A 26,117-nucleotide genomic window follows, 5' to 3' on the forward strand; every position below is an offset into this window, starting at 1 on the left:
TGGAGGAAGACTTCCTTGGGGCAGGCCACACAGTACAACCCAGACCTGCAGCTGGAAACCCTAAGGATGTAGCCAGTGGGGTGCTGAGTTTGTGCCTAGGAAGCCCAGTCTTCTGGATGACCTTCAGTTCAGAATCAGAGTGGAGGAAAAACAGGGGGGAGGGGAGACTTAAAGGGTGGGGTAGAATTTCCCCAGAGTGGTGACATTTTAAAACCAGAGTTCAAATCACCTTGGAAAAGTTTGAGGAAGGTGCCATTTGGATTCCACACTCCTCCCAGTAGGGCTGGCGTGGCCGGCCAATTTTCCCTTCCCTGTTGCACTTGGCTTTCCTTTCTTCCCAACAGCAGAGGAAGTAGTTATCTCATGCTCAGCTAAGCTTGCCATAGGGAAAAAGTCGGACTTAGTGCAATCCTGGATACAACACAGGATGGAGGGTTGTACTGTGGAGGGGTCACCCCTGGAACTGAGCGCTGCCTGCACATCCCCAGCCCCAGCCCTGGGCAGCTGAGACAGCAGAAGCTGTGGAGTTGGATGTGGGTGCCACTCTGCATTGAGCTGTTTAAATTATTTCTCTTTCTCACTGGTCAGCAATGGAATTAGATTTGCTTAGTCAATGTACGTACACTGCAGCTCTATCACAGGATGAGATTAGATTTTCTGGACTAATGTTCACTGGAAATTTCTATTTAGCAACACTTTAGATTTTAAAATGACCTTAGGAATCATCTATTCCCAACTCTCTTTCTTGGTATCTGTGGATATGTGGACTAGCAAGAGACCCCGGGGTAGCTGGGATTTGTGGGGAAGAGCATGGAGGTCTGCGGCCCACAAATCAGATGTCATCACTTATAAGCTGTAAGTGCCTTGGACAAGTTACCACACCTCTCTGCATGGAGGAAAGGGTAAGGGAAGCCATCAGGCCTTTTGACCAAAATTTATGAGCCAGCTGGTGCAGTCTCATGTTCTTTTCCCTCCTGATTAAATGAGAATCTGTCCCTGAAAAACCAGTATCTCTCTAGCTCCTTATCAGGCTTGCTCAGGATCCTCTCTTTTCTCTAGCATCCACCTCTCCCTCTGTTCTGGATCATTCTGGCCAGCAGGTAAATACCCATCACCTTGAACAACCCACCCCAGACCAAGGCCCCCTGCAGCTATGTGGCCTCTCCACCCTCACTCTTTCTTTTCCAAATTTCTCAAAAGGCGCATCTGCCCTACCGAGTTCCACTTCCTCATCTCCTCTTCCTTTTCCTTTGCAGCGGGTGATTTAGCAAGTTCCTCTTGGGCCTGTATGAATAATTCTACAAAATGTGTTAGGAAACGAGTCTCTCCCCAGCCCGACTTTCCCACATCCCCTCCCGGCAAGCCTCAGGTTTCACCTCTTTGAGAGTCCTCTCTACCTTACCTCTGCTGCTTGCAGGCTCCACATTCGTGACTGAGTTTATTTCATGTTCTGCCTTGGCCTCTTGCTCTATAAGACACACATAAGAGAGTTGGCTCATGGGGTCCTTGCGAGAAACGCGTGTGTTGATAGAGTGAAGGGCCTAGAACAGAGCCCGGCTGTTGAGAGCTCTTGCTGAAATGTTAGCCGCCACCACCGCCACCATCAGCAGCAGCTGCAGCGTCTCATCCTTCCCCCTGCTGTCTTGCACAACCGGAGATGCAGAGACCTGCAGCTGGTGACGGGGAAGGAGTATGTGGAGGCACGTGGCTCTTTGTCAATTCCTCCTCCATTATTTGGCCTGTTGCTTGGACTCTGTGTGGAGAATGGGATCCTCCTACCAGCTGCAAGATCCCGAGTCCACTTTCAGACCCCACTGTACCCCCGGCCTGTACGTCTTGACCTATGGGAATTTCCCAGTTCTCAGGTGGAAGCAGTGAGCAATGGGAGGGGAAATAAAAATAGAAACTGAGACAGGAAAAGCAACTCCCAGTGGGGGGCAGGCGGGGCTCCCGCCGAGGCTGGGCGGGCCCTCTGCGTGAGGATGCGGGGTACACCTTCAGGTCCACAATGGTTTCTCCTCCCTGCTGGCGTGCCTGCGCTTCCGAGGATGGCTGTCACCAAGTCCCACAATTCTGGGGACTGCAGGGGTGGGGGGATTCAAAAACACCTGTTCTCTGCGGAAGCCCAACATCAAGGTGAAGGTAGGGCCCTGCTCCTGGGGGTCCAGCTCCTGGGGGTCCAGCAAGCTCTGCTCCCTCCCGCTTCCCGAGTTTACTGGCAGTTCTTGGTGTTCCTGGCTTGCAGACACATCCCTCCACGCCCTGGCACTCTGCTCTGTCTCCATGCATCCTTCTCTTGTGACTGTGTCCCTCCTCTTGTAAGGACCCCAGTCGCATTGAGTTAAGGGCCCCCCCAATCCAGTGTGGCCTCATTTTAACTAATCATATCTGCAAAGACCTATGTCCAAATACAGTAATATTTTTAAGTTCCGGGCAGACATACTTTGGGGGGATTATTCAACCCAGCACAGGGTTAATATGTATTTAGCAAATATTTTTAGCCTATGTTCAGGGAGACCTACTCAGTGACCTGCTCAGGCTGGCCCTGGTGACTCTGCTCCCCAGTAGTCCCTCGGAGACCCTTGCCTGGCTTCTCCACGGCCACCCACCTTTGAGCTCTGCACCTGTGCCTGGTTCCATCCCATGCTTGGCTGTCATCTTGGACGGCTTAGCTCACAGCTCCTGCGACCTGCCCAGGTCACCATGCCCTCCTGGTGTGGCCGTGGGTGGAGTCCCCCAGCCATTTCCCCTCCCCGCATATCTTCCCTGACCACTGAGTTACTCTCTGCTTTCTCTCACCTCCACCCTGCCCCCCTCGCCCAGCTTGGTCCTCCTCCTGGACGGCCTGCCCAGCCTTCCCTGGGCCTCCGCCCACGCACTGGCCCAGACGCTGGGCTGCTCCCACCTTATCAGTCTTGCAGCTTCCTGCCCCTCCCACCTTGAAGTCGGGCACACAGGTGTGATTCGCAGTCAAGGAGTGGTGAGTGGAAGTGACTTGGGCACTTGGGGATGGAACTTTCACAGACCACGTGTCTGCCACGCCCTCCTCATTTCTGCCACTAGAGCTAGGAGAGTGCAGGCTCTGCTCTGGAACCTGGAAGGAGCAAGTGGCAGAGCCCCTAGCTGATCCTAAATGAACCCGTCATGGGGGCTATGATGGGAAGCCACTGCTCCTGGGGCCAGTACTCCTTGTGACGGGGAGGAGGTGGGCCTTGGAGGTCTGAGATGCTCAGGAATGGAGTGCTTCTGGAAGAGGCCCCAGGGAGCCGGCAGGCTCCTCCGCAGTGAGTTCATGGCAAGAGAAGTGGGCACCAGGCTCCAGGCCTCCTTGTGCTTTGACCTAGGACTTCACAGCCTCCAGAACTGTGAGAAATAAACTTCTGCTACCTAAAGCTACCTGGTTCATGGCCTTGTCTTACAGCAGCCCCAACAGACTAAGAGGGAAGAAATAAACCTGCTGCCGGGTGTTGCTGAAATTTCCTCTCTCTCTCTCTTTCTTTCTTTCTTTCTTTCTTTCTTTCTTTCTTTCTTTCTTTCTTTCTTTCTTTCTTTCTTTCCTTCTTTCTTTCTTTCTTTCCTTCCTTCCTTCCTTCCTTCCTTCCTTCCTTCCTTCCTTCCTTCCTTCCTTCCTTCCTTCCTTCCTTCCTTCCTTCCTTCCTTCCTTCTTTCTTTCTTTCTTTCTTTCTTTCTTTCTTTCTTTCTTTCTTTCTTTCATACCAGGGATTGAACTCAGGGACATTTAACCACTGAGCCATATCCCCAGCCCTTTTTTATACTTTATTTAGACTCAGGGTGTGACTGAGTTGCTCAGGACCTCGCTAAGTTGCTGAGGCTGGCTCCTACCTTGGCGATCTTCCTCCCTCAGCCTCTGGAGCCTCTGGGATTACAGGTGTGTGCCACCTGCGTTGCTAAAATTCTAACAATATTTGTTACTGAGGCAGATGGAGCCCATCCTGGCTGATTCATCACCCTCCAGAGGTTGAAAACTGGCAGCTCCTCCAGGAGGCCTTACTTGCTCCTCTCCAATTAAGAGCCGGTTTTGTTTTCGTGGCTTAGTATGCATGTGTGAGGATGTAGGGCCCAGCAGGCACAGTATGCAGAGTGGGGATAAAGGCAAGAGCCAGAAAAGCACATTTCCCACCCTCCTGAGAAGCACAGGAAACAGAGCGGCATGCCTATATGACTGCTAGTGTGCATGTGTCTGAAAGTAGACTACAGTGTCGTGGAAGAGCACGTGGTCTAAGGTTTTACCTACTCTGCTGGGGAAGGAGAAGCCCTCTGGAAAAGATGATATTTGAAGTGGAGCGTCATTAGGATAAGCAGGGATGGACATGACCCCACCTCCTCCTGATCTCCCGAGTACTGTGTGCCTCCTTTCTTTTTATTGGTTAGAACTCTTTAGTGTATACCTGGTATAAATATAACTTCAAATGCCTTAAGCAATAAAGGAAGGGGAATATTTATTGGCTCGTGTAACAGTAAAGTCCAGAGGAGACTGCCTTCAGGCACAGCTGGATCCAGGGTCTGCTATAAGCAGACATCTCTCTCCCTCTCTTTTTCTCTCTAGTTCTCAATACTTCTCAGATCACTTTTATTTGATGTTGGCTTTGTTCCCAGCCGGGTCTTTTTTAGATTAAATCACCAGGCTGTCAAGTAAATTAGACATTCTGGTCTCTCAGGAAGGCAGAGCCCTGAGAAATTCCCCTCTTTCTCCTTGAGAGGCTAGCCCAGTTTCGAGAAGTCTGCTTACATGCTGGCCCTTGATGTTCTGCCCACCTTTCTGGCCTCTGCTGCTGGGCTGCGTCCACCACCTCCACCATCACCTCCACCACCAGCTGCACCAACACCGTACCTGCCAGCCCGACCTGCTTGTCGGGCACATGTGGTCAGGCAGGGCCCTCACGCCTCTGGCCTCTGCAGTGGGAGGCTCTCCACCTTGGGAACACTCCACCTTACCCAGGCCGGCATGGAGTGGTGTTGGATGGCTGGACAGAGGAAAGGAGGGAGGAGAGAAGGGAGAGCGAAGGAGTGGGGAAGGGGTCAGGAGGAAGGGGATTTGAGTTTTATGTGCAGACAACTCCCTTAGAACGACTCACTGATCGGGCTTAGGAGGTGGCCAGGGAGGCTCTTGGGTTATTTCCTAAACTTCCACCTGCTCCTTTTGGCTTGGAGGCGGGGCTGACCTTATCCCCAGAGGTGCTCGGTGATTTTCAGTGGTGGGGATATTAGACCTAACTTGACTGGATCCCTACCCACCCTCACCTGGGGCCTGACCCCAGAAATACAAAAGGATTTCATAGCAGCCATAAAACCTATCCCCAGCCCAAACCCAGAAGTGCCACCTGGCTGTGCGTACCTTGTGATCAATGACGTTACAGGCAGCAGCCCTTTACTGGACCTGGTGGTAAATTACATCTCAGTCAATAAATTATACCGCCCAATGCTGTTGGAATTAGGAAGGCAAGTCTATAGCCTTTTTCCTTTCTTTCCTTCTTCTCTCCCTCCCTCCCTTCCTCCCTTCCTTTCTCTTGCTGTGCTTCCTGAATCTAAATCTAAATCTAAATGTCTCTTAGATGCCCCTCTTGCAAGGGCCCTCTAACCCACAGCTCTGCAGCAGCCCTGACTGCACGGGGCCTGGCCTGCCCTTTTCCTGCACCTGGACTGCAGGCTCCCGCACTCAGGCTCCCAGCAACTCCCACCAGAAGCAAATAGGAAAGGGGCAGCCCTGTGTGAGCCCAGCCCATTCTGGGTACCCACCCTGCAAGCTGCAAGGAACCAGAGGACAGAGGTGGGCAGCACAGGACAGTGGCTGACACAGAGGAGTTGATGTGATCTTCAAGGTAAAGCACACACCACAACATATGGCCCTGTTCCTAAGCAGAAAAGCGGGTGATGTGGAAGAGAAAGAACCAGGCCCTGAATTGACAGTCAGGTTCGAAGGCTCACTGAGAGCCCTCCTCCCTGTAGGCGCAGGCGCAGGACTGCTCAGAGGGAGGGCCCTCCTGCGCTGCAGGCAGCTGGTGCACAGAGGCCACGTGCTGGCTAATACCACAAAGAAATCCAGTGTTTGGCCCAGGCCCAGCATGGGGACCCCAGTGGCCCACATGCCCTACAGTGCTGGGCAGGGATCTGGTGATGTGTCCTGCTACCAGGCCTCCTGGAAACCTCCAGCCCACGGCTGTGCTGTGGAGGAGGAAGCAACCAGAGTCCCAGGGAACAGGGACCATGACTGCCAGTCTCCAACTACCTGCCAGAGGAAGCAGAGAGACTGTGGCCAGAGCCACACCCCGGGGGGAGGATTCTGAGATGCCTGTCTGTCTAAACAGACAGACAGTCCTACTTTACTGCAGGTCCAAACTGTGTCTGCCCAGGTCGATGGTGACTTCACTTCCAGCATGTGCACACGGGGCACCCAGGAAGCAGGGGGGAATCCTGAGAAATGATGCAGCTGTCCTCACCATAATTTTTAGAGGTTTTAAAGAGAAATGCTTCATGTAGAATTATTAGGAATTTAACATAAGTACATACAGGCACACACACACCTGCAAAGTAGACCACAAAAGAGCAAAGTAAAACCAAACACCACCCAGAAACGACCTCCACTAATGTTTGCGTGATTTTGCCTTCCAGACACTTTTCTCTGGGTGTGCTTATTTGAATGTATATGTAAAAGGATAGCATTTAATCATAAATAGCTCTGATCGCCTTTGGAAATGTTATTATACTACCCTGGCTCTTTTGTAACCTGCTTTTTTCCCATTCATAATGAACATCTTGGCATTAAAAATACCCACCCATATTTTCTTCACTTTCTTATAAAATACCACATGCGTAAAACAAAACAAGAAAACGAACACTCCAGTGTACAGTGTGATAGAAGGATTATAAAGTGAACACCCAACGTGGTAGCAGGTACCTGAGTAAGACTGCAAACATGCCCACCCAGACACGCTCCCGCCACACCGACCCGGAGGCTGCCCGGCATCTATTCCATCATGCGGATGAACACCTGTTCATTAAAGGTTTGCAGATTGTTGGACAGAGACATTTGCATTGCCTCACCAGGGTGAGCATCCTGTCCCTACATATACTTTCATACCCCCATTTTCTATAGTCTTCCAAGAACTTGTTTGAGTAGATCACAGGAGCGACATCTCTGGGTCAAAGGACCTACGGAAGCCAAGGCTCCTGAGACGTGCTTCCACCCCACCTTCCAGCAGGCAGCAGGAGGGCTGGCCCCTGCCCTCCGTTCAGCGTGGGCATGTCTCCAGTCATGTTGCTTGCCGTCCAAGAGGTGAAGTCCAGAATCTCAGTGTGTCTTGAGGCACTTGTGGCCAAATGACGTCATTTATTTCCCGTATTTATACTTGGCCTCCAAGGATTATGCACTAGAGGTTCTATTATCAAAAGGAATCATCTCATCCCCTTGTCCGAACCCTATGTTCATTCATAAGAAATACAAATCCCATCTCACCCCTCTGCTTCCCGTCTATAGCCATATTTCAGCTCCTGGACTTGAAGCAACACTTGGCATGGATGCAAAGTCCTTTCCTCTGCTAATAAGGAGCAGTCGGGACTGGGCTAAGTCACTTCCTTCTTTGAGCCTCCCAGACCCCAGTTGACAAGCACTTAGCAAGGGAGAAAATATTAAAAGTGGAAAAGAATTGTAACTCCAACCTTTAACAAGCCAGACTCATTTGCTCTCTATGAATGCGAAGCTCTGAACTAGGCAAGTTATGCCCTTTATTTCTAATTTGTGCAACAGTGTTGCAAAAACACGTATTATAATCCTTATTTTAAACCAAAGAAGCAAGCTCAGAGAGGTGAGGGGCCTTGTCTTCTGTTGGGAAGAGGGACTCACCCTGCTGATTCTCAAGAACCTGTTCTTTCTGAGAGGACCAGTACCATGAGCCTCTGAATGGACAGAAGAATGTCAGTGTCCAGAGAATGTTATTCTGAGAATGTTCCTAGAGACGCTCACTCTTTTCCCCTGGTGGTGCCATGGCACCCATCAGGGTGGGATGGACCACTCCTCACTCGGACTCCATTTGAGTGCCTCTCCCAGGGACTAGACAATGTCCAGCTCTCCTAGGTCCCTTCCTTGCCTCGGCCTCCTGTGCTCACCACCCCACCTCTCCTCCTTGACTTGAGTCCACCCGCCCAGGAATCTCTCCCTGATGGAAACTTGGAATGTCTAAATCAGAAGAGCTCCAAGAAGCAAAGGAGGAGGGGGTTCTCTCCATGGCTGGATGTCTCCCCTTTGCCAAGGACTTGTGTTTTCATTTTGCAGACGGAGAAGGCCGGTAAGGTCTGGGAGGGACCAAGGTTCTCGACTGCGGAGAATGTCTCGCGCTTCTTTAGCGCACGGTGCCCAGGACTGTTGTGAACCATCCACACGTGTTGTCGGCATCTTCACCCGTCTCCAAGAGTAGGTGCTTTCATTAGCGCGGAATGGAAATTCCGAGGTAGGCACATCCTAAGTCATTTCCTCTAGATGTCCCAGTAAAAGGTAGAGGTGGGATTGGAACCCAGGGAGCTCACCAGGTGCCCCGCCGGCTGTGTCTGAATGACCCTCAGGCCGCATCCCTTCTGTGAACCTCCAGCCTCTCCGGCACACATTCTCTCAGGCAACGTCGGGGGAAATGCGTGCGGCCCACGCTCCCTCTCTCCAGGTGGAAGAACCTGGCTGCAGAGATGCTGGGACTCTGAACCCAACACTACCACAGTCCCACCTCTCCGAGAAGGGCGAGAGGGCTGAGCCGGTGATCTCAGCGCAGGCAGCCGGCCAGGGCGCTCTGAAGACGTGCTCAGTGCTTAATCATTAAGTGAGCAGCCGTGGGAGGCTTCCTGTGGCTGATTATTAATAGCAGTCGTTCAGCAACAGGCCCGTGTTGGGGAAGCCAGGCTGGCCTGGCCTCCAGATTTTGGGAGTCACCTGGGTGAGTCAGGATCCAGGTCATCTCCCGTGACTCATCCTGTCTCTCACCTCGGGACACCCACTCGAAGCCAGTTGCAGTCTTACCTGTCTCTCCCTGCTCTTTGATATCCTCTGCTCTCAGGCTGGCTGCCTGGCTTGAACAGACCTGGGCTGAACCCTAGAGACCTTGACCACACTGTCTTGCCTCTTGGGACCTCAGTTTCCTTCTTTTCGAAATGGGCATCTCAAGAGATAATCATATAGTGTGTGCTCAGCAGGTGTGTAATTGCTCAGTGTGAGACTGTTTCTGAGGCCGCCACAGTAGCACTGCTGGTCCTGGCCCTTCAAGGACTTTTTCTTTTGCATAAATGTCTTTTCCTTGTCTCTCCCCTGTTCTCCGTCTGGGGACCAACAGTCCTATCAGGAAGGATCAACATATTGCAATATTTAATGGTGGGTTTCTTTTTAATTTTCAGTAGGGTCCTTGAGAAAAAATCTCAACCCAGAGATTAGAGTTCCTGAGCACAAAGCAAGACACAGCCCTTGCTGGCTTCTGTTTTGGTAAAACCTAAGGCATGAAAGGTGGCTGCCAAGGCTGCGAGTTTGGGGGCTGAGGGAGGAGCCCTCTGCTGACGGGAGGAGCTGGGCTGCTGTTGACCACAGGCCCCATCACTCTGTGGTGAGGGGCCGCTGCGTCCTCTGGAGACGCCGGTGCACAGGTGGGGTGCCCTGTCCTTGGAGCCTTGGACCATCATGCTGGCTGCTGTAGGACTAACTACCCTGGAAACCCGATGCTGGTGGGGAGTAGATGTCTGCTCAGGACTGAGACCCGATTTCCTACTCGTTAAAGAAAACGAAGAAATGGTTATGCCTTAGTCCATCTTCTGTTGTTATAACAAAATACCCAAGATGGGTGATTTAGAAAGAAAGAAGGTTATTTTGGTTCACAATTCTGGAGGCTGGAGGTCCATGGTCAGGCGGCAGCTTGGGCTTATGGTGGAAGGTGGGGGACAGCGGGCATGCAGGAAGAGTGGGCAGGGAAGGGACAGTCCAGCGTTACCACAGCCACTCTAGAGGGTTGATCCAGCCCCAGGGGACTGACCACTCACTCATCTCAGGGCAGCCACACCCCATTCATGCTCCTGGGGGGCCAAATGCCTCCACCAGGCCACTCCACCAAACATGGGGTGGAGGATACCAGCCCCCACACGTGGTTTGGTGGGGATAGACCATATTTATTCCCGGCTGATATTTCTTTCACATGTGACCTTGTGGCCTGAGATCCCCGCCCACATCGGCAGCAGGACCCTGTGAACATCCCTGCATGCTCTGAGCACCAGTGCATGGGGCTGGCTTGGAGAGTCACCTTAGAGACACATGCATGGGAAAACCAGAGGCTGGGGTTGAGAAGGGAGCAGCTCCTCAATCACTGGACATGTGCGAGTCCAACAGCCCACATGCGGCTGTTTAAACTATATAAAATGACATGTAATGAAATATTAGCCCCATTTCAAGTGTTTAGCCATCCACGTGACCAGTGGCTACTGCACTGGCCAATATACATTCCATCACCCAAGAAAGTTCTATTGATGTATTGGTTCATTACCCTAGAAAGTTCCATCTAGGCTGACCAACACAGGGCAGCTCTCCAGGGAGCATTGGAAAAAAGCTTTCTACGCGGCTGGAGAACTGGGAAGACCAGGCTTAGCTCCAGGGGCAGCTTTAATGATTTCCAGCAGTTAATGTGGAAGAAAAGATTCCCAGCGATTAAGTGGAAGAAGCAGCTTAGAACAAGCGCGGGAAGAATGCACGGGCAGATCAGTTCCCCCTGGCACCAGAGGCGCTCTGTGGCCTCTTCGTTCTCTGAAACATCCATGGCTCCTGTGGAGGCTTCTCAGGAGGCCTTCGTGAGTGGCTCTCCATGCCTCCCTCTGGTGACAGCTTTTTCATTGCTGTCATCAGAAAGACCTAACAACAACAAATTTAGAGGAGGAACAGTTTATTTATCACTTATGGTTTCAGAGGACACAGTCCACAGACAGCGATGCTGTTGCTCTGGACCCAAGAAGAGGCAGAACATCATGGCGGAAGGGTGTGGAGGAGGAAAGCAGCTCAGGATGTGGCAATCAGGAAGCAGAGAAAGCTCCATTCAGTAGGGGCAAAATAAATATCCCAAGGGCATGCCCCTGAGTGACCCACCTCCTCCAGTCACACCCTACCTGCCTACAGTCACCACCCAGTTAATCCAGTCAAGTGGATGATGCCCTGATTAGATCAAAGCTCTCGTAAACCAATCATCACCTCTAAACCTTCTGGCATCATCTCGCACATGAGTTTTGAGGGGACCTCATATCTAAACCATAACAGTGACACCGAAGGCATTGTGGGGTGACAATATCATGCCGAAGCCTGGTTTTCTGTTTGTAGTTATGCTCCTGCTGTTGGGGCCCAGCTCTTTGAGACAAATCTGGTCACCAGTGCGACCGTCTCCAGAGCCAGGCTGTGCGGAGTAGAGTCTTAGTAAGCAGTGATGGAAGGACAGGCAGGCTGGCAGGTGGTGAGCTGGCCTGGGGTGGCTGCCTGTGATCTCCAGCAGAGCTGGGGGTAGAACTCTTTTTCTCCAGGAAACCACTGCGGCCTACAGCTCTGGCACAACCAGACCCTAGGATTTCTGAATTGCTTTCTTAGGTTCACAGAACTGGTGTTATAGGTCGGAGGGTTTGTGGGATCAACAACCAGAAAATGGGGAGGGGAGGAGAGGGTTCAGTAGAAATGCAATAGATAAAAGATGACTAGAAAAATCCATGAGGGGTCTTTGGGGGGAATAGGCCCTTCTCCCAAAGGTTTCCCCAGACTGAAAGCAAGGCGTGGGAAACACTTTCCTTTTAGCACTTTAAAAAATTGTTCAGAGAAGAGAATGGAATATTCCATTGAGTCTTTTATCCAAGAAACTAAGAATCTGGCTGCAGACAAGTGCAGGGAGAGTCCTGGAGGGCGGGCCCCACCCTGGAGGACGGGCCGGCCCTGCAAGGTCACGCTGGCCCTGGAGGAGGCCAGGCTCTGTGAGGTCGTAAGGTCATCCTGGCATGCAGTGAAGGCCGCTGTGGCCCTAGCTCAGCCCCTGCCCACTCTGCTCCGGCCTCGAGTGATCATCTGCTCTTCCGGGCGGCCCAGCTCCACAGGTCTGGCTGGCTTCTCGGAGGGCCCCGGCACAGGCGCTGGCTTGCCCGCGTGCTGGGTCACGTCCTCCTCGTAGGCCGCGTTCCCCATGTAGTCTGCACTAGCCTCTGAGATGAACATAACCTGTGGCTGGGGCCCAGCGTCTCTGTGGGGCAGGGTGTCTGCCAGCGTCAACCCCACCCCCTCTGAGAACCCAACAAGAAAGTTCTCCTTTCCCTGTCGGCGCCCACGTACCTCTACTGCTGTCTCAGCTTTACCTCCAAGCACCTCCACTGAGCTCAGACCGTGTCTCAGGGCGTGTGAGCCCTGCAGGGAGCAGAGAGCAGCCTTTACGCGTTGTCATGGGTCATGGGTGTCTAGCCGTGTTCCCTGCTGCTGGCAAAGCAGTCTGCCGAGTGCAGAGGTAGAGGACGGAGGAGGGGCCTCGGCCGGGCAAGTAGGGAGGTCCCTGGGTGCGCAGGAAGCGAGCACCCTAAGCCATGCCTGCTGCCAGATCTTCCCCAGGTGCTCTCCTGGTCTGCAACCTCAGAACGTTCTTAGAAAGGTGCTCGTAGGATCCCGATTTATCCAGGAGGAAGTGGACAGAGAATTTAAATGCGGAAGTGTCACACGGTTTGTATCAGTTTTCTGGGGCAGCTGTTTCTAAGTACGACAGATGGAGAAGCGGAAACATCAGAAATGACCTCCTCCTGGTTCTGGATGCTGGGAGTCCCCGGCCAGGGGCCAGCAGGGCTGGTTCCTGCCGAAGTCCCTCCTTCCTGTGTCTTCACACGGTCGTCTCTCTGCACCTCCTACACCCACATTTACTCTTCTTATAAGGACACCAGTCTTGTTGGCTTGGGTCACCCTCAGACTCCTTAATGGGATTACCTCTTTAGAGACCCCAAGACAGTCACAGCCTGAGGCCTCAGGGTAAGGACTTCACCAGATGAACTTGGGGGGCACGGTGTAGCCCATATCATAGCCAGAGGGTGCAGAACGGGGATTTGACCCCAGGCTGGAGGCCCCAAAAGCCTCAGTGCCGTGCCTCACAGAGAGTTGTTACCCGAGATGATGCAGCCACAAAATCCACACCCTGGGCTGGAGAAGGGTGCTCAGAGCAGGAGGGTGCATGGCAATGACCACTGGTGCTCTCCAATGTCCCCCAACAGTCCTCCAAGTCCTGGGCACCCCCCATTCCCTGGATGTTCTGAAGCCCCCAATGTACTCTCCATCCGTAGTCAGGGGCTCTCCCCTCCCCTCCAGCAACACAGCAGGCAAACCTGTAAAGAAAGGTTTTCCTTTCAACCAGGCACTTGCTGGACCCTTCCCCAGGGGTACACCCAAGAAATGACTCAGTAAGTCAGTGCTCCTTGTCCCTAAGAAGAGGAAATGGAAGCCGGGTTCTGTAGCCCCTCCCCCTCCCTGGTGAGTCTCCCATCAGCTACAACAACCCAACGACTCTACCTGGGAAAACCCAGGCTCAGAGAGGGGATGAGGGTCATGGAAGTCAGAGGTCCACTGAGGTCAGAGGCTGGACGCCCCGAGGACTGCAGACTGGGAGGGCAGAGACTGCATCATCTTGGTTGCCTTGGATCCCCAGGCCGGGGAATGGATGAGCACAGGGAACCCTCCATGTATGCATGTTTTACAAAATAATGAATGAACGAAAGAACAATGGACACAGTGCTCCCAGTTCAAGTCTCTGTTTTGGGGCCAAATTGCCCAAGAATGGGTCCTATCCACCCATCCTCTGCATGATAGGTGCCTGATTTTAACACACACCAGACAAAACAAGTCCATTCCCCTGTCACCCTTCATGTGACTAAGTTGTGATGAATGGGGTCGAATCGGAAGGGGTGGAAACCTTCCGAAATAAGGGAAGGCATGTGCAAATCAATGTTCTCTCTCCTCAGTGCTGGTAGGAACGGAACGCAATGGCGTGAGCTCCCACAGCTGCGGAGGACCATGAGGCCACATCAGGCAGCTACCACAGAAAGAAGGACTCTGAACACAGAGGCCCTGGACAGCCCCTCTGGACCCCTTGGACGTGAGAGGAAGCACCTCTCTATCGCTGGACCACTGTTAGTAGAGTTTTCTCTTATAATGGGGCCTGGTCTCCACTATTGTCAGGGGTTTGATGTGGCTCTCTAGTGGAACAACCCATTTGGCAGAGGCCACAGAGACTGGTGAGGGGTTCGCGTGGTTCACTGGGATGCTTGTGGGCAGGGCATGCCCTGGTGCAGTTGTCTGCACTGCTGCAGCAGGGGTTCATGGGATCTGCAGCCTGGGGGGCCATGGGAGGTGGCGGAGACTTCAGGAGGTGGGTCTCGCGGGAGGCCTTTGGGTCACTGGGGTGTACCCTTGAAGGGTAGTGGGACCCTGCACCTTCCTCTTTTTCTTTCATGAGATGAGAAGCTCTCCTGGCCACCAGCTCCCCTTCACAAGGTGCTGCCTCCCCACAAGCCCACAAGCACGGGCACCAATCAGCGATGGACTTTAAAACCATGAACCCAAATAACCTTTTCCTCCTCATAAACTGATTATTTTAGGTATTTGTTATAGTGATGGAAACTAACTAGCCTTCACCTCTGGAGCCCTGGAGCCTCAGTTTCTCCATCCGTGTAGTGGGTCAGTGACAGCAGCTGCCCCAGGGGGCTGGTGTGTGGATTAAATGGATTAAATGAGACACAGCATACAGAGTGAGCAGCCCACAGCTCACTGCGAGGGCCCAGCAGGGGAAAGCTCAGCAGAGACTGTCCTCAGCTCCAGATCCCTGGGTGGGCACGGGATGCTCTCGGCTTTTGCAGATGACAATAGCCATGTGGACACTTCACCAGTGTCATAGAAACCCACCAGTCAGCCTGGCCTTGACTGTGAAGACCAGGCCTCCTGGCAGAGCCTTTATGGATGGGAACAGAGAGTTTCCAGGCTGGAGAAAGCACACAGGGAATTTTTTTTTTTTTTTTTTTTTAACTTTCCAGCCATCTTGGAGAACTTTCTAGAAAGGCAGGTGGTTCCATAGGGATGTGAGCTGACTGTTCCCCCATTCCAGGGACGCAGAACAAAACAAGCTATAATCATAAAACCACAGGCATGAGCATTCAACGTTTCTACCCGCTCCCAGGTGTTCTGCAACACTTCAGGATTAGGAGCAACCAATCATATCCAGGTGGGTTTGATTTGGAAGGCTTCGTTCTGCAAAATCAGATCTGTTATTTCAACAGAGAAGAAGTTCATTTTTTACCAGCTCTGGGAGAAGCCATTTAAACTCTCTGAGCCTTAACTTTTGTCACATGAGCAGTGGGAATGGTATTATGTACCTCAACAGGTTGCCAAGAAGAAGAGATGAAATAAAACAGTAGGCGTTTAATGAATGTTTCCTGCCCCTCCTTTCCCCACAGGCCACCGCAGTGGGTCCCAAGTGGATACACAGGGGTTATTTCAGGAGCACAAGTGGAGAAGGCCCCAAGCTGGTCCTGCGGACTCTCCTGGCTGACAGAGAGCTGGGTGGGGTGGGATGGACGCCAAGGAGAGCCCTCCAGGGCCCTCGGCGACCCGACCTCGCAGGAAATCCTGCCTCCGCCCCTGCCTATCACACCAGTAGAACTGTTTTAATGTTAACAAAATGTCCGTGAAGTCATTTGTAAGTGGCAATCTGCTTTAATGGTTTTTAAAATTAAATGTTAACATCATTTAGAATTTGAACTTCTAAAAGAATCTGAAAACTCAGAGAGAGCAAGATTGCGATGGGGCTCTGGAGACCTGTCTGGAATTGGTAAGAGGATCTCCTCTCCTCTGCCTGGCCATCCACAGCCATGAGCACGGAGAATTCCCTGTCCCACCAGCTAGTGACGGCTCCCCTGGACACCGAGTGCATGTGACCGCGTCCACACGGGCAGGGCTTTTGCCATTCCTGAGCAGGTCCCTTCTTACGCCTAGTTAAATCCGGCTCCCGTGAGCATAGCCAGTGACCCAGTGGCGCCCGTGGAGCGAGGCGGTGGCTTGGAGCTCTCTCCTTGGTGTAAGTCCCCAGGGTGCAGAGCCGGAAGTGGAAGGAGTGTGGACACCTGGATGCTGGGTCAGGCTGCCTGGGACTGAGCCCCGAGTGCTAGGCACTCTGCCTGCATCCCTTCTTAGCTGGGCTCCAGGGCGCCCGTTTTGTAGATTAGGAAGCTGGTTTCCCACTCCTGCCGGGGTTTGTGCTCTGCCTCTCCCAGTGGGACGCTGCTCCCAGCTGGAGCACAGAGCGCCCTGGGACTTCCACCAAGCCATGCTAGGTCCCCGGGAGGGAAAGACAGAGGCTACTTTCCCCCTTGGCCCTCGGCGCCAGCTACCCAGGAGACCTCCCCTCCCCGGGGACCTCTGGCTTTGGTTCCAGGACACAACTTTGGCTCTCACCGCAGAGAGTTGGGTGGTTCCCGCTGTGGTTGGAGAAGCCTGTGTTTTGCTGCAGACAGGTCAGCTTAGGCAGGGAACACGTTCCTCACGCCTCACCTTCAGCAAGTCATTTCTCTGCACGCAGGGGCAGGCCGGGTGCTGTCTCAGGGCTGCTTGGATGGCGGAGGTTGCTTATTCCAGCAGAACCGGGAGTGCCGGGTCCCGTGTCTGTCCAGCAGCTCCTAGCTACGGGCGGGGCATAGATGCCCAGGGGCCACTCTCCCTTCCACCTGCACCCCCTCCACGTCGCCTTTGTAGCTAACTGTGCAAATGTGTCCGTGCTAATCAGGGAACATTAGGGACTGCATTTTTTTTTGGGGGGGGGGGGACTGGGAATCAAACCCAGGGCCTTGTGCTTACAAGGCAAGCACTCTACCGACTGAGCTATTTCCCCAGCCCCGGGACTGCATTTTGACAGCTTACAAAATAAGCAATATGAAGAGATATACTGCTAATTTCTCAGTTCTTTCCTGTCCCCATGCATCAAGCTACTTACCCACACCCCGGCAGCCGCTTTTATAACCTTTGCTCATGATACATGTCACCCCCCAATGTGTATTAAGCAAAGGTGAGCACTTGCGTGCGCCCCCTGAGCCATGTTTCAAGCAACGGTTTATCTTAGAACTTCTGCAAAGCCTAGAGCCGGTGTCCCCATCTCCTTGGCCTTTGAATCTGTCCCTCTGGGTGTGCTGGAACTATTTACTCTCCTGATGGGTATCGTGTCTGTTTCCAACTCTTTACTACAAACAGTGTTGCAATAATTTATATCATGGAGTAAGTTTATGGGCTGGAGAAATTCCCAGAACTGGGATTGTTGGTTCAAATGGTATCTGCCCTTATAAATGCTGTCGCACCCATGACTTACAGCGGTTGGACTGTGATTTTTCAACTTTGTGGTAGCGTGAAAGCCATGTGCATGCCATAGCTACCAACTGTACTTCAAATTTAGAATTGCCATCTGTTGCCGGGTTAGCGGCCCAGGCATGATGTACCGTCTAGTAGCCTTGGTGGGTTAAATGCATGTTTGGCTTAAGATATTCTCAACTTACAATGGGTTTATTGTGGCAAACCCCAACCTACGTCTGGGAATATCAGGTGTTACCAAATTGCCTTCCCTAGAGCTTATACTAATTCATACTTTCGCCAGGAATTTATCAGTTCCTATTCAACTTCACCATCATATATTGTCAATATTTTTTAAATCAATCTGACAGGTGAAAATGGTATCTCTGGATTGTTTTTTATTTTATTATCTCATTTTGCATCAAGCTATACATCTTTTTGCATGTTTAATAGCAACTTTTGTTTTTTACATACATCATTTCTGAGCCTTCCAATAACTACGAGTTGTTGTGTAAATAACTATTGCTATGTAAACTTTTGTTTATATCTTTGGCCCATTTGTCTTTTGAGTTATTGGTCCTTTTCTTGTTTATTTCTGTGAGCCCTTTACATATTAGGAATATCAATAATTTTTTCTATAATATGAGTGGAAAGGTTTTTTTCCCAGTTTGTTTTTATCTTTTGAATGTGGTAATGGCTTTTATTGTTCTAGGTAGACTTTTTAAAATTTTGCATAGTAAATTTATCAGTCATTTGTTTTATGAATATTGGATATAATTTAAGTGTATCCTGTCAAAGTTCCTTGTGTGGAGAACTTGGTCCCCGGTATAACATAGCAATGTGGGAGCAGATGGAATCTTTAGGAGGACTTGTGAGATGTCTTTAGGCCATTGGAAGCACTGTCCTTTTAGGGCAACCCTGATTTCATGGAGTGAGTTCTCATGAGAGCAAGCCATTATGGAATTCTGAACCTGGCTCCTCACCATCTCTCTGGGCCTCCTTTTGTGATCTTTCCCTGAAGCAAATGCCCTACCAACTATCATGGGGCCCTCACCCCAACCAGCATTATGTTGTCTGGACTTTGAATCTCCAAAACTGTGAGTTAAATAAACTTCTTTGCTTTATAAAGTTAATATACCTCAGATACTTTGTTATAGTTACCAAAAAGGCCAATATAGGAACCATAATTCAACAGATCTTATTCCATGTTTTCTTTTTTCTATTTTTAAAATATTTTTATATATTTAAAATTTTTAAATTTAAATACTTTATCTACTTAGAGATTTTCCTTGGGTATGAAGAAAATTGTGTTTATCCTGTTGCCCAGTCTTCTCACCAACACTTATTAACTTTCTTTTCTTGATTATTTAAGATGTCATGTTTACCTTGTCTTCTACCAAGTTACAAAATGTGTTTGGTTCTGTTTATCCACTTTCTTTCTATTCCTTTGGACTATATGAATGCCAGTACCACTCAAAGTTAATTAATGATTAATTAAATTAATTGATCATTGAGCTTCATAACATTTGAATATCTAATAGGACTGAATGCTCTCATTATTCTTTTTCTTGATTTTTTTTCCTTGCTTGTTTTCAATATGAGCTTTAGACTCACCTAGTCTACTTCTGAAACTAAAATAGAAGCTAGGTATTTTATTGAAATTACATTATACAATGGAGAGAATTGTCATCGTTTTCTATCTGACCTACCTGACCAAGGACAAAGTACTCAAGTTACTTTTGTGTCTTTTTTTCTCATTTTTCATACAGAACAGGATTGAACCGAGGGGTGCTCTACTAGTAAGCTATGTCCCCAGGTCTCTTAGTTTTTGTTTTGACACGGGGGATTGCTAAATTGCCCAGGCTGGTCTTGAACTTGTGATTCCTCTGAAGTCACTGGGATTACAGCGCATGCTGCTGCCTGGTTTACCTTCGCGTCTTGCAGTACTTTCACAGTCTCCTCCTCCGTAACAGGCCTTGCTTATTTCCTTTACAGTTTATTCCTAGACGTCTTATCACTCTATTGCTGTTGCTCAAGGGCTTTTCTCCCACCGCATCTTTTGGATAGGTCAGAATTAGTCCACTGGCACAAAGAACCCCGGCTAGGTGTTTCAGTCCAAGGGAGCTGAATCATCAACTAGTTTTAGCTTTCCTGAAAGGGCTGGGGAGTCAAAAAGACTTGCCTGGAGCTCAGGAGGTACTGATATTCTGGCTGGAGTGCAGGAGCCTCCTCCTCAATATGGGGTCCTGCAGCTGCCTGTGCTGGAGTCACTGGGGAGGTGCCATAGCAGTGGGGTCCCTGGAGACCTTGCTTGCCCACCCAAGGTCCTGCTGTCTCACCAGAGCCTCTTATGGAAACAGTTCGCCTCTCTCCTCACGGAGACAAGTAAATTAGGAGAGAATAGTAAAGTGGACCCCTGTGTACCCAGACCCAACAGCTAGAGCTCGTGGCCCACTGTAATTACACCTGTATTCTTAATCTACTTCCCCACATCCTCCCCTGGGATCCGGATTACTGTGCAGCAACCTTAGATGTTGCATTATTTAGTCTGTAGATGTTTCAGCATACACCATTAAAAGACAGGCATTCATTCTAAGCATATTACAGTCACAGCAGATAAATCAATAATATTTAGTGTGATCAAGTATTTAGTCAATATTAAATTTTCTCCAACTGTATCATAAATATCTATAGTTTTTCAAGTCAAGGACCAACTAAAGTCAAGAATTAAAATCATTGGATGTATCAGTTTGCAGGTTTCCTATAAATCTTACCTCCTTCTTTCTCACCTAGCTATCTGCAAAATCGATCTGTTGAATAAACTAGGTCATGTTGCTTGTAGAATTCCTACATCTGGATTTTGATCATTTCATCCCTAGGTGTCATTTAGCACATTCTTATGTCACTGTGTTTTCTGAACTGCTGATCAGTCTCCAGGCTGTCTCAAAGTCAAGTTCAACTTGTGGTGGGGGAGAGAGCTAAGAATTCCTCTTAGGACGTCATGTGCCAATTTATTTGAAAGTTGAGCAATAGACTCTTACAATTCTTTTAAATTTCTCTCTTTCTTGTTCTTTCCTTCTTAACGTTTCTTGTTTATTTATTTTCCCTCTACCCCGCTTTTTCCTTAAGCAGGTTAGGTTGTGGTTCATGTATTTTATTTATTTTGGTACTGGGGATTGAACTCAAAGGCACTTAACCACTAAGCCACATTCCCAGCCCTTTTTTGTATTTTATCTTGATACAGTCTCACTGGGTTGCTTAGGGCCTTGCTAAGTTGCTGAGACTGGCTTTGAACTTGTGATCCTCCTGCCTCAGCCTCCAGGGCCACTGGGATTACAGGCTCATGTATTTTATTTTGTTTTTCAAATATACACATGTTGGCTTCAGCTACAACCAAATCGGTCCATCCTAGTTTGAAAGAACTGCTTTGCTGGATGGTAGCTAGGGGGTGTGGCTGGAGGAGGTGGGTGGCTGGAGGTGGGCCCTTGGGGACTAATTTTCCCCAGCTCCTTCCTCTCTCTGCTCTCTGACATGCCTGAGCTGAGCTGCTGTCCTCCCCCTCTCCTTCCGTCACCTCAGGCCCAGACCAGTGGGAGCAGCTGGCCACGACTGAATCTTAGAAACCATGAGCCAAAATAACTTTTTCTCCTCTAAGTTTTTCAAGTTGGGTATTTTGGTGATATTTTGTCTGGCTGAAATGAAGTTTGAGGGCTTCCCTGAAGCCAGACCAGTGGAAACGATACGTCCTGAGCGTCTGCATATCTGAGCTGGCTCGTCTTTGAGGTCACTGCCGGGATACATCTTTGCCTCACACGTATTACCTTGAGGGTGTTGTGAACTTGTCACAGACTTCTGGCATTGATGTGGCTGTGGCCCCGAGGAGGCCAGTCTGATTTGTAACTCCTGTGTACGTGACTTGACCTGTTTGCCTGACTGTCCAAAAAATCTCTCCTTCGAAAGGTTTTATTAGAGCATTATGGTTATATGTGATAGTGGCGTGCAATCTGATGGAATCACACGTGCATGGATTATAATCTGCTCTAGTTCAGCCGCTAGCTTGGTGCACGTACACAGTGGAGTTTTACTCCATCATAAAGAAGAATGAGATTATGGCATTTGCTGGTAAATGGATGAAAGTGGAGACTACCAGGCTAAGTGAAATAAGCCAACTCAGAAAGTCAAGGGTCAAATGTTTTCTCTCATATGTGGAAGCTACAGCAAAATAAGGGAAAGGGGGGAGGGTAAATAATCATCTTAAATTCAATAACTTCATTGGCATATATCTGAAGATAAAACTTGGTGCACTGAGTACTTATTAAAGTACTCAACCACTGTTCGATTTTTCTCTTTCCCTGCAAGTCCACCCATGGAGAGCTTGGTGTGCCTGCTTTCCCCGGCCGGGCACAGGTGGCCGAGGTGGATCAGCCCTGGCAGCTCAGCTCTCAGCGACGTCACATTTATGGAAAGAGCCCTGACCCACCCTCCCTGAAGCACGAGTCTGTTTCATGTTTGCCCTGATCCTCGGCACCATGGAATGGGTGCTAGCCTGTCTCTGGTCTTTCCCAGGAGACAGTGGGGCCAGGAGGACGAGGGCCATGTCTGGTTTTGGCACCACTAAATCCTTTGTGCATAAAATATGCCTGGAACATCTCAGACACTCAGTAAATATTGTCATGAATGCATCAGTGAACGCAGAAGCAACTCTGCCCCAGTTTAAAAACAGCCAACCAAAACAAAACACAACAAAAACAGGTGGGAGGAAGCTATTCTCATGGCCCCCCGCTACGTTAAGTAACAGAGACAGAGCCAGAGGCGGAGGCCCAGCCGAGGGAAGTGGAGGTGGAGGAGAGCAGAGAGTGCACTCTGCTCCCGGGGACTCCTCCCGGGGCCTTCTCCACATCCAGAGCCCGCAGCCGCCCCAGCTGCTGTGAAACCGAAACCGTACAGAACCCTGGGAGGGGGGCAGTCTTGGATCCACCACCACACAGCACTGTGGTCTAGGGACATGGACCCTGGGCCCTGGGAAAGTGGGCGTGGGCTTCGAAGAGGCTGGGAGAAGACTGGTGCACACACCAAGGATGCCAGGAAGGAGCTGCGCAGTCCAGCCGGCTTTGTGCAGAAGGATCTGGTTCTGGGCTCCTGCAAATGGGAAACTGAAAGAGTGATTGCAATTCTACCCAAAGAAGCGCCCCCACCTGGAGGGGGACTAGACTGCCCGAGTCACAAAGGACGCTCCTGGACCTGACCCCAGGGCAGGATTAAGGCCCTGTCCTGGGCAGATGGGGGTTCCCACCACGCTGTGGCAGCATCTGTCACCACAGCCTTCACTCTGGGGCTCTGAGCACGCTCTGGGTTTGCCCGGGATGACCCAGCCCTGGCCAGGGCGAAGCAGGCTCCTCTGCCCACACACCAGCCATCCTTCCTGTTTGAAAGACGGGGGAGCAGAAGAGTGAGGTGCCGCTCACAAGTTTGAGCTCACAGGGTCACAGCGGAGGCCAATGTGAGGGGACATCCTTTCCTCATGTGTGTATGTGTGTGTGACAGAGAGAGAGAGAGAGGGAGAGATCATGACGGCAAAACCAGGGCTGGTTGTGAGATGAGATTACAAAAACGTTATTCCCCAGGGCCTGGGGGAGGGTCCTGCCCTCCCCTCAGCCTCTCTCCAGGAGCCTCATTAACCACGGGTCCCCACCTTTGCCACTGTCGATAGCTGCCCTAGGCGTCTGGCTCCTGCCTCCTGAGATGTCAGATGCTGTGACAGGAGCCGTTCTTCTTCCTGTTTCTGTGAGCAGCTTTATGCTGGAGACCCTGCACAGGCCTTCAGCCACGTAGATCAGGGCTTTTCTAAAAAGAGGAAGAAGCCCCAGCGATAGGATGGGCCTAAGGTGACGTCAGATGACCTGTAAATGTCGTGAGAAACTGTGGATCAGGGCTCAGAGTTTGGAGTGTGTTCTCCTCTGGGCCTGCGGGTGTAAGATAAAGCCTGGAGTTCTCCTTGAATGCTGCTTGCTGCTTCTCGACCCGTCTGTGTCCCGAACATAAACATGATCCATCCATCAATGTGATGTATGCATTTATCTCTGTGTAAATACATGGCTGTCTCCGCGATCCCTTTCAAGGCCACCTGTTATTCTCCACCCTGATCTGCTGAGTGTTTCCTCTGGCCAGAGTTTGGCCGACCCCAAGAAGCCAGGTATCCATTGCACACCAGGTGTGCAGGATTTGTCCCCCTCTCTTCTGGGCAGCACCCTCTTCTCTGGAGGACGAGCAGGGCCTCTCTCCTTTCCTCCAGGGCTGCGGTGGACCTGGTCAGCTGTGCGGCACGTCAGGTTCAGGAAATCTGTCCCCAGAGCTCTGGACCCTGGCTGCACCTCGTGCAGCAGAGGGTGGCTGACCTGCTCCTGGGCTGGGCGGAGAGCCACAGGGGCGAGGACCCCAGGGCTGCTTCCGAGGCACGATGGCCTCTGCTCTCAGGGCCCGGGCGCCTCGCCCTGTCCACCCACTAGACCCATTCACACGGTGTCAGGCGTGGAGGGCCCCTTCCTGGCGTGGAGGCCTGTGCCTACCTGGAGCTGGCATTCCAGTGGGACGAGGCAGGCAGAAGCAGGAGAGAGCGCACAGTCAGGGTGTCCTGGCACAGCCAGAGGGGAGGTCAAGGAGGGCCTCGGGACTTCCCACGGCTGGCCCGGGTGCTGGGAAGAGGCTCCGAGTCCTGCACCGGGACCCCAGGTGAGGGGGCCGGCAAGGGCTGAGCTGGGCAGAGGCCTCACTCAGACAGCTTAGCCTGGGGAGGACCCTGGGAGGACATGGGAGGCAGGGCGGTGAGGGCAGGGCCAGAGTGAGAGGGAGGCTGCCCCAGGGATTCCTGCCCAGGTGACTGGCAGGGTCCACTTGGGTGGACAGAGCACACAGCTGGAGGGACAGCGTCACTGACCCTGGTGCACAGTATGTCCCCAGTAGCCACGAGTTCCCTCCCTTGGACTCTGAATGTGGTTGGTTTCCATGCTCCCTGTGCTGAGCACAGCCTCTGCACACAGTAGTGCTCATGGACATTGGTGTGTCCAGCTGAAGACCTTTGCCTCTCTGACCTCAAGGACGTCCTGTTACCCCCCAGCGCCTCAGATTCTCATCAGTAAAACAGGCTGATTCTATGCCCAGCTTCACAGGGTTCTTGTTAGGGAGCAATGAGTTAATACGTGGGATTTCACCTGGAATAGTCCCTGGCGCCTAGTGAAGTCTTAGCTATTATTTTTATTACCATGATTTATCTCCGGTGCTCCTGCCGACACCGTGGTCTGGCTCCTGGCTTACTGGTAACCATGAGAGGGATTCAGATCTGCCACTGCATCCTGTATCCCTCGCTCATTGAATGTGCAAAAGAAATGAACGCACATCTTACCCTCCTCAAATATGTGCTATTGATGTTCACACCGTGAGACATTGTCATGATGATCTGAGCCTAGAACACAGACACAGAGGAGTCTGTCAGTGTCTGGGTCCGTTTTGTGTGGCTATAACGGGATACCAGAGACTGGGTAATTTATGAAGAAAAGACATTTATTTCTCACGGTCTGGAGGCTGGGGACTCAGGTTGAAGGACCAACATCTGGGGAGGACCCCAAGTGGCATCATAGCATGGTGGTGCCATCAGAAGGCCGAGACAGTGAGGGGCGAGGCAAACTCAGTCCCATGGGTGACACTAACCCCTCCCGGAGGGCGGGGCCCTCATGGCTCAGCCACCTGAAAGGCCCCACCTCTCCGCACAGCTGCACTGAGGATTCAGTCGGCAACACGGGAGTTTGGGGTACAGAGTCCCCCAACGCAGCACAGTATTAATGCTTTCTGAGTTTCCTAGGAAGCCAGGCAGTGCAGGGAGGGGAGCGTGCTGTTTGGCCCGTGGTTTTGTAAGGGTTACTCACAGCTTGGAGACTCCCAGATCTCCCAGCAAGGCTACTCGTGGTCTTTGACTCACAGGAAAACACGCCCAGGCCCTTCCGTTTAACTGCGTTTGCACGGTTCTCACTCACTCACGGGTGTGGGGCGTGACTGCCCGTCTGTCCTCCAGCAAGGCACCCTGCCTGGGTGTCCGCATCGCAACTGCTTGGAATTCCATTTCCCCTTTGTGTCTAGAATCTACGGCGCTACTTGTGTTATCTTAGAATTGTGCATGCAAGCAAATCATGCTGGATGGTTTTGATAAAGGGCATATGTTTCATAAGGAGGTCATGGAAGCAATAGTTGTAGTCTCCTTCTAGAAAATAAATAGGTCAGGAAGAGGAAGCTCACGCTGGTGGAAGGGCCACGTTGGGATTTCAGGTGCACAGCCGTTGCTTGGAAAGGTTTCTCCATGCTCCTTACTCACTCCTCCCCGGCCTTTGGCCTCGCTCTTTCTTCTGGCCTCTGAGAGTCTAGCAACATCCGGGCCTCTTCTCCGGGCCGCTGTGTTGGGGCACAGGCATGCCCTGGGTTAACACAAGGGCATCGTCCTCTCATCTGGCCCCACTTTCTCCAGCCAGTCCCTGTGCTGGGCACACCTGTGGGTCGCTCTAGGGTAGTGAAGCAAGTAGGTGCCAAGAAAAGCCAAACCGAGACTGGGTGCGACTGTGACAAGCTGGTGGAGGCACCAGGGAGATGAGGGAGCAGGGCCACCGACCCAGTCAGGGCAGGAGGAGCAGACAATAAGATACTCGGGGTCATTTTCCTGGACAAAGGGAAGGTGCGGGAGGCATGGCGTTTCCAGGCAGCCTGTGTGAAGCGT

This window comes from Sciurus vulgaris, assembly GCF_902686455.1.
Source record: "Sciurus vulgaris genome assembly, chromosome: 1".
Lineage (NCBI taxonomy): Eukaryota > Metazoa > Chordata > Mammalia > Rodentia > Sciuridae > Sciurus > Sciurus vulgaris.